This window comes from Rattus norvegicus, chromosome 8 (genome assembly GCF_021556685.1).
Source record: "Rattus norvegicus strain SHRSP/BbbUtx chromosome 8, alternate assembly SHRSP_T2T, whole genome shotgun sequence".
Lineage (NCBI taxonomy): Eukaryota > Metazoa > Chordata > Mammalia > Rodentia > Muridae > Rattus > Rattus norvegicus.
The window spans coordinates 61469016-61478433 of record NC_141541.1 but is presented as its reverse complement, the minus strand read 5'-3'; the positions used below and the strand labels follow the sequence as shown (position 1 = coordinate 61478433).

General features: G+C 43.9%; 1 protein-coding gene across 2 annotated transcripts in view; it reads right to left on the bottom strand.

Annotated features, from left to right (window-relative positions):
• Window positions 1–9418, bottom strand: part of Exph5 (exophilin 5) — a 76663-nt gene that overhangs the window by 28739 nt on the left and 38506 nt on the right. The window contains exon 1 of one of the 2 annotated variants that reach the window (XM_087561953.1): window positions 8518–8963. The gene's annotated coding sequence lies outside the window, so the exon portion shown is untranslated. 2 annotated transcript variants of the gene reach the window in all.

The window sequence follows — 9418 nt, the reverse complement described above, 5'->3', positions numbered from 1 at the left end:
CCTTGAACCTGCCACAATCCTGCCTCCACCTCCCAAGATTACAGGAGTGTGTTAGGTCTCCCCACGTTTATTCTTCCTCTGTCTACACTTGTTGAAGCTGTGTTCCTCCTACGAACTGTGCACACAAACCAGTATTGTTTTGAAATCTTTGAAGAAAACAAATACGACTGAGACGGAGTGCTGTTAACCAAAGGGATCATAGAGAGCTGAGATCCCACTTTAGCCTTGAAAAGGAAAATAAGAGTGGTGAGTAAGTGCGTCAACAGTATGGAGTAGAAATGAGTGCAGCAGGGGGAAGGTGGCAGAGAACTGTCATGGAGGTGAAAGGGCAGGGTGAGCCAAAGCTGGGAGCATGGTGTACGCCTGCACTCCTAGCCTTCAGGAGGAAGTGGAGGATCACGCACACTAGAGGCCAGACTGATCTACATAGCAAGGTCCAGGTCAGCCAGGCCTGGGTAGTGAAACCCTGACTTGCAAGCAAGCAAACAAGCAAACAATAAAGGGCTGGAAAGATGCTAACAGGAGCACTGGTGCTCTTCAGAGGACCCAGGTTCGGTTCCCAGTACCCACATGGTGGCTCACAACTATTAGTCAGGAGATCTAGCACCTTCTTCTGGCCTCCATGGCACCAGGCACACACATGGTGCACAAACATATATGAAGGCAGAGTACCCATAAATACATAAAATAAATAAATAAACTTAAAAATAAATAACAAATGAATGAATGAATGAATGAATGCCCTACTCCCAAAACAAAGGCTTAGAAATAGGAATGTTACCAGGTTGGGTGGAGACTGGCAAGCAATTCGGTTAGCCTTGAGCCAAGGGAACAAGTCAGGTTGTGTCAGTTCTTTTTATAACTCTATTGGTTACAGCCCTCACTACATCCCAACAGCTAAGCTGTCACTACCTCACCTGGTCTCCTATCTGGTTTAGAGTCAGTGCAACCAGGGCAGCATGCTGAGAAGGCTGAATAAGTGGGGAAGAGGGCTGAAGGGACAGAGGGTGTCTGTATCACAGACCCATCAAGTACAGGTGTACAGAGTAGGATACATAGTCGCCTGGCATGCTCAGCTGTGCCCGATACCATTCACTTTGTAAGAGGGGAACTTCCAGCTGCCTGGAGGCCCACATCTCTGCACCTACTGCAGGCCCCTCAGGCCTTTCACAAGCACCATCAATGTCATGAAGGATATGTTGGAAAAAGCCCTCTAGCCTTGGCAAGAATAGCTCATCTTCTGCATTTATTGCCAAGTCCCTGATGATGTAATTGCTGAGAAATCTCACCCAAATACTCTCCTTCCTCCCATTTCAACCATCCTGCCTGATATCCACCTTCTCTCTTCTGGAATCCCCTCCACCCTTCATGCCAACAACAGAGAGATCTTTGTAAGATTCAAATTCTATCACTGTGACCCTTGTCTAAAAATTCCTGAAAGGAATTGTTCAGAATCTCAACATGATACAAAGCTTTTCTTTAAAAGAATATTTTTGTTATTACATTTATATATTTAGTTATTTAGTTAGTGTATGTTCAAGCACATCTACACATGTGTACATGTAGAGGTCAAAGGACAATTAGCAGTTGTTTGTCCTCTTTCCATCACATGGGTCCTGGGGATCACACTTGGGTCATCAGGTTTGGTGGCAAGTGTCCTTACCTGTTGAAACACCTCACTAGCCCAGGGCTCTTCCTTTACCTGGTGAACCTCTTAAGCACCTCACCCACCCAACCTTATCTTTCAGCTCTCCTAGGCATCTCTGAACCTGTCAACTTAATTCCACCTCAATTATTCTCGCCTTTCCACACCTTTGCAGATGCCATTCTGAAATACCCATGCAAAAGGAAGGGCAGGACTCAAGAATACAAGAATATTCTTTTCTAACCCTTTGACCCCTGAGAAGATTCATCTATGGGCTCACAGGCAGTCCGGAGCCCAAAGGTTAACCATGGACTTCTTGTCTCTCCAGCCTGGTCACAAACCCCATTGACTCAAGCTCAGGATTCTCTCTGGAATCATCTACCCGCACTCACTATACCCTTTCAGTGCAGTAGCCCTTCACTGCCCTGGTGTCTCCAAGCTTGCTCCAAACTATCCTCTGTACCTAAGCTTGAGTGGTCAGGACAGACTGAACTGTGCCCTCTTCCCTTTCCAGTGAAAGATGTGGTTAATTCCTGCATTTGTGAAGCCCTATACGACCTAGTCTCTACGTGCTGTGTGGTGTCACACCCTACTTCCTTATGTCCCTTCAGTCAGAGGAAATTTGACAGACACCTGAGCTTCTGCACATACCATTCTTTGCCTGAAGCATTTTTCCACCATTCCTGGGCCTGGACAGTTGTCTTACACTCTAAGGATCATGTAGCTATCACTCACTCCAGAAGACTGAACCAGACTTTCTCTAGAAAGGTGTCTCCCTGTCTCCCAGATGTGGAGTTTAACCACACCATATAGGTCTTCTCCACTGTGGCCACTCTTCTTGGCCTCTGACTTTGTCTTGATCTCACAGAAATGAAGCGTGTGAAGGTGAGCACTGCCAGTGTTGGTCTTGTGTAGTCTGGTTAGGTAAATGAATGAAGGGGGTCATTCCACTTCACATACTCACTCTTCCTCCGCTGTCCAACTCCGTTCACCTAGCTCCCCAAGGCAGAATAGAAGAAACACCACCTTCACTTCTTCTTCCTCACCCAACACACCCAACTGCTATGGTGTCATGATTCCACTCAAACCTGTATAGAGCTGTTCGTTTTCACATTCGCCATCCCAGGAATGTAGAGACTTCTTTTTGTTGTGACCAATACCCAGCAGAAAGACACTTAAGGGTTTATTGGCTCATGGTTAAAGAGACACCCTGGGGTTTGTCTCCTAGATGATTCTAAATCCAGTCAAGTTGGTAACTAAGATTATATATTATAAATCTCCTTCTCCTTTGGTCTTTTTTCACTCTCATTTTTATTTTGTTTTGCTTTTTAGAGACAAAGGTCTTAAGTAGCCCAAGCTGGTCACACATTCACTGTGATGGTTTGTATATGCTTGGCCCGGGGAATGGCACTATTAGGAAGTGTAGCCTTGTTGGAGTAGGTGTGTCACTGTGGGTATTGGCTTTAGACCCTCTTTCTAGCTGCCTGGAAGACAGTTTTCTAGCAGCCTTTAGATGAAGATGTAGAACTCTCAGCTCTCCCAGCACCATGCCTGCCTGGGTGCTGCCATGCTCCTACCTTGATGATAATGTACTGAACCTCTGAACCTGTAAGCTGGCCCCAATTAAATGTTATCCTTATAGGAGTTGCCATAGTCATGGTGTCTCTTCACAGTAATGGAAACCCTAACTAAAACACTCACTATGCAGCTGAGGCTAAACTGAAAGGGGATTAGAGGTATGTACCACCATGCCAGCATTCCTGCTACTGATTCTAATCTAATCTTTCTCCTATTTTTGTTTTTTTCTCCTTTTTTCTGGCTACCCACATCCTTGCTTGGTACAGCCTCTGGTCTTTTAGTCACCTAACTTGGTCCTCTTCCTCCAGGAAGCTTCCTGGATCCTCTAGTTTATGTTAAGAACTTCTTCTCTTGGTTCCCTTGGAGGGAAGATCCTTGGTCATCAGATGCTCACCATGTGATACATCCTAGGTATCTGCTGTTACCTAGGTTACTGCTAGGCCGTATGAGATCCCTGTGTGAATTCAAAGGGACACAACTTCCTTAAGACCCTTGACTGTTATTTGCTGGAAGCCGAAATAAAGAACAGATTCAGTGGTGTATGCCTTTAATCTTTGCACTCAGGAGTCAAAGGCGGGTAGATTTCTGAGTGTGAAGCCAGCCTGGTCTACAGAGTGAGTTTCAGGACAGCCAGGGAGGGCTACACAGCTACATAGAGAAACCCTGTCTGGAAAACCATACCAAACCAAGCAAGCAAAAACCAAAACAAACAAAAGCAAAAACAAAGGAACAAAACCAAACAGTTCTGAGGTCTGGGCCAATCAGATTACAGAGTCCTCCTGGAGAAGACTTGGCGTTAAGTCCACACTTTTCCTCAATGCACTGTCTGACCCTGGCTGGGACTTTGTTAGAAGCTTGACAGTACACAAAAGTAAAGCTATCTATTACCTGTTCTCACCCTTGACGGGAATTGTTACGGCCATTAGCTTTCTCTGAAGGAGCTACAGGGTTTCCCAATTATCCTGGAGAAATAAAAAATAAAGTTCCCTGTTCCCAGCCTTGCGCCACCTAAATCAGATTCCAAAGCCAGGATCTGACCTTCTCTTTGTGTAAAACTGTTCGTGCGACATAGACTTCATAATCAGATCAACTGGAAGCCACTGGCTGCCCAGTTTGACACTGAGACTCTCCCCACAACTTGCTTCTTCCAACTGCTCATCTTTTTGCACCACACCTACCGCCACAGAGGGAGCCCAGCCTAAGGCGGAGATGTGTCCTTTACTCTGAGTCCTCTGCTAAGGGACTTAGAGTCTTCTATTCCAGCTCAGACTTTTCAACTAGAAAATGGGGAGGGGAAGAAGGGAAGAGGGGGTAAGAGGCACAGGGAATATAAATTCAGGGAAAATACAATTGTGCCTTTTAACTTTCCAAAGTAGTGTTTGACTTTTCTGCTTACGTAAGAGAGTTCGCAGCTGAACGGCCCAAACTGTGTACGCCCTATGGATCAGGCAAATTTGGGCATGTCTGAGAAGTGGTTAGGTGGATCCACTAAGGCTCCTCACCTCTGAAGGGAATTAAATCATCCTTAAGGAACAGAAGAGTGGGCTTCAATTCTCATCCCAAAGTCACAGTTATCAGTCCACGTGTAACCATGCTGGGTGTAGTCACCAGTATGTCATACGCTATGGGAATTCGCTAAGGAAAGGAGGCTTTAACTGTACACATTATTCACGAGCTTTGCAAACATGTTCCCCTGTGTTTCCATTTGGGGACTACCACAGAAAAAGAGCAATGGAAAAAAAAACCCAACGTTTCTGAAATTGCCAAAACCAGGAGGAGCATATGGCTGTGGCTTTCAGATGGTGGGTGGACGAGGGTTGGTGGCTCCCTGAAGGCGTGACTTCCTGGTGGAGCATGCTGGAACATATTGCCTCATCATGGTAATGAGGGAGTCATTTCTGTAACTGGGAATCTGGACCAAGAAAGGAATAGCTAAGGATGCTATTCTGAAGGCCAGAGCGCCCAGGGTGTATACCACAGACACTTACTAAACTCTATGGAGGGAGCCCGTGGGCCAGCAGAGGCCCTGAAACTGTGGTGTGGGCTGAGCACCACAGGTCCTATACAATGGCTACCTTAAAACATGACCTGGGAAACCCCACCTACAGGAAAGTGTTGACAAGAGCTGCATGCATTACATTAGACTGTCTTGAGTATACTGGATAGCAATAAATAAAAGGTACACATGTGTTTCTTTCTTCCTGAGGGTTTGGGTCAGCTCAATCCTTTCCAAGTAACATGAAAGTCATAATGGGAGATCTGGGGCAGTGAGTTTTGGAGGAAGAGGCATGTCTGAGGCAGAAATGGAAACTGTGTTGACTTTTTATAATGTATGAGATCACTGTGTTCTCATGGATTTTTTTTTTAAATTTGGTTCACTGAAAGAAATAAACCAAAACTTCATGATTCCACGCGCGTACTGCCAGGCCTGGCTGCTCACATCTGGAACCTCAGTACTGAGGAGGCTCAGGTAGTAAGATTGCAATGGATTCCAGGTCAGACTGGGCCACAGTGTGCAACTCACTCTCAACAAAGCAAAACAAGAAAAGACAATATATACTACCACCATGACCAACACCCCATACACTGTAGTTTCTTTTATCCTTGTGTGGGGGATACATTCTAAGATCCCTTGTGGCTATTGGAAACCACAGATGGTACAAAACCCTTTAGCTACCTTATTTTTCTTGTACATAAATACCTATGCCTGATTCATATGCTATGCATATGAAGGAATAGATACCACTAATGAATAATAACAAACTTGGACAGCCACGCTATACTTTAGTAAGAGTTACATGAATCTAGATTTCTCTCTTTCAAGGCTTCTCGCCATATCCTGCTGTAGTTTTGGATCAGGGTTGAGAATCGGGAGGGAGACTATTCTAATTTTATTGGTTGGGCCTTAAAGTAAAACAAGGATATCTTGCTAAACTATGAAATCCCCTCCCTGTTTTATTTTCTGAGAAGATTTGTTTACTCCCCAATGTGTCATTTCTGAGGGAAAGCCAAAGCACAGGGCTGAGCATGATGGGATACATTTTATAATCGCAGAACCCAGGAGGCTGAAGAATTGGGAGTGTATGGTCAGTTTGGGCTACATAGTGAATTTGAGACTAACCTGGTCTCTACAAAAAGATCTCATCTCAAAACCAGAACAAAACAAACAAATACCCAGAGCTTTTTTTTTTTTTTGGAGCTGAGAACCGAACCCAGGGCCTTGTGCTTACTAGGCAAGCGCTCTACCATTGAGCTAAATCCCCAAGCCCCCAGAGCTTAAAAGAAGAAAATAATCCCGGAGTGGTGACATACACATTTAATCTCAGCATTTAGAAGCAGGAAGATCTCTTTGAGTTTGAGGCTAGCCTGATCTACATAACAAATTCTAGGACATCAGGACTACATAGAGAGACCATGCTTCAAAAATCAAACCAAGGAGAGGAGAGGGAGGATGAAAAGGAGGAGGAGGAAGAGGAAGAGGAGGAGAAAACAGAGGAGAAGAATTTATCAAGAGTCTCATCTTTTGCATATAAAGTTTGGTGTTTTATTTTTGCCTTTGTCTGACCTGGTTACTTTTCCTCCAAACACTGCTCTGGAAAGTGAAGTCAAGATGCGCTATTCTGGACTATCTGCCAGAGGCGTGAACACTTCTGTATTATTCATGCTTATCTTATGGCCATATGAATAACTACCATGTTGGCTTTTGGGCCTGATATTCAAATATCTGTTACAATAACCACAAATAAGATTTGATAAAGGAAAAGGTGAAAATAAATAAACTGAAAACTATACTGATTTAAAAATTAACATTGTAGCAAAAACTATACTAGAAGGAATTAAAATGATTCGTTAAAGTGGGATTTTTTTTTTTTTTAAGTTGCTTTGCTGACTTACTCTCCAGGGCACCAAGTATGACAGTCAAGCCCTTGCAAGCCCGTGATGGCTTGAGAAAGTAGGAACCTAAAAGTGCTCTGTGCTGGGTAACTAACTGCCTTCCCAGATCTGTCAGTCCCTCCCCAGAGCTCAGACAAGAAACAGCTTCTGTGTTAGAACGTGTTTTAAACGTGTTTTGTATTTTAAAGATCAGAACTGTTAAAGTTAAAGGCTACATGGGATTAGAGAGGCCATGAACTCTTATTAGCTGTCTGGTATGACACTTCCCACTCCCAACATAAAAAATGTTTGTTCCCTCACATTTAGATTTCTATCCAAACATTGAGGTCAAGTTCAAATTTAAAAATAAAATAGCTTACTCATTTTGCATGATCCTGTGAGACCTTGTAGGAATAAACACTAGTGTATATCCTTCACTATATTCTGACCTGCTAGAACAAATATTTGTCAAGGTAGAGACAGGAGAAGAATCAGTGTGAGCTAACCTGGGCTACCTGAGTTCCAGGACAGCCTAGGTTACAGTATATATCCTTGTCTCAAAAAAAAAAAAAAGCAAGTAAATAAATAAAAGACATGCTTAATGATCTTGTTAAGACAAATATTAAATATTATCATTTAAAGTTTGAAAATGAGATGTACTTGGGGTTGCTAAAATGGTTTGTTGGGTAAAAGTGCTTGTTGCCAAGGCTGCTGACAGAGTTTGATCCTCATCCCACACAGTAGGACAGATCTAGTTCCTGGAAGTTGTCCACTGACCGTCACCACATGCACGCCATGGTGCATGCATGCCGTCTCTCTGTCTTTCTCTCTTTCTTATATGGACAGCGATAGAAAAATGACTGTTTTTAAAAGAAAGATGTATTTAAAGCTGGCGATGTCTGGGCAGCACTGAAGTAATGACGTTGGCTGCGTATCTCAGGCTGTGTTCTGTCTCCCTGTCAGTTGCCTTACGAGTTTGGTATCTGAGAAGGACATCTGCCTAACAGAATTTGCAAGTTTTCTGTTTGCCCTCTGGCCAAAGCACATACCAAGAATGAAGATCCCAGATCTTTAGATCTTTTCTAGTTGTTGATCAACTCTTGCAGTCAGAGCTTGGAAAAAAAAAAAAAAAAAAACCAAAAAAACTGCCTATGGAGTAAACACGTTTTTCCCACTTTCTCCGGTTTCCTAAACCATCTCCTTCTGCTCTATGAAACTCTCCCTTTAAAAAAAATACAGTTCCCTAAGATACAAATCACAGTGAAATCCTTTATCTCCCATCTGCTGGCAATCAACTTCTCATTTTCTTCAAAAGAATGCTTCCTAGCAACCACGAAGTATTTTTTCAGTTTTAAATCTTCCAAACAACAGAATTACTATTGCCCCAAATGTTTTGTTTTGCTTTTTAAAAAGCCACTCACCGACGAAGAGTATCCCTGGCAGGGTCTGGTAAGTTTAGTCCCACAGATCTACATTTTGCTCAGCTCTTTCCATCAGGTGAAAGCCGAAAGGAAACCGTCCAGGCGCTCGCGGAGCTCTGGTGAAGTCCCAGAGCCTCGTCACAGCCCCAGCAGCTGCTTGCTGCAGCTTGTTTTTCAGGGACAGTGACCTCCAACACCTTTGATTTAGCGCCGCAACTCAATCTTAATGGTTCGCCAGAGAGGGAACACATCACGTGCCAAGCCAACACCTTAAGAGGGTGGGAAGCTTCGCAACCAGAAAAACATGCGGAAAATACTCAGGAGTCAGCTCAGCCGCCGCTCATTTGTCACAAAACAACACAATGACATTCGGAGTGGAGGGGGACCAATTTCTGCAGCCCTTCAACCAGAACGTCCCCACCGATGCCTGCGGCCCCTCCCTCTCCTTAGATGGAAATTCTGGGCAACCACTCAAGAACAGTGGCACTAGCATTTCTGAAATTCAGATTCATTTTCCTTTCTGTTCGGGAGTTGATTTTTCTCCCTTCGTTTACTCACCTGACACTTATTTTCTTCTCATCTTTCTACATCAGGTCTACTTATGGACAAAATCACAGTCACTGAAAAGCAGTGATTTAAATTTAAATTCCTAGCCAAGGCACAGACTCTGCTCCAGGCTCAGCAGAACAACTGTCAATAACTCTTTCCCAACCTTTAACCCGTGATTCTCCAGGTTCACCATGAGGGGTGTTAGCAGTTGCTTAAAAGTTGACCTTCAGCTGAGCCAAGTTTCACAGTCTCTAAGAAATGTCCCCAAGTGTTTGGGACTACCCAGGCTTCAGTTCTAAGAACAACATTGAACATTCTGAACACCAAACAGGCTATTCGCTGCAGTACTAGA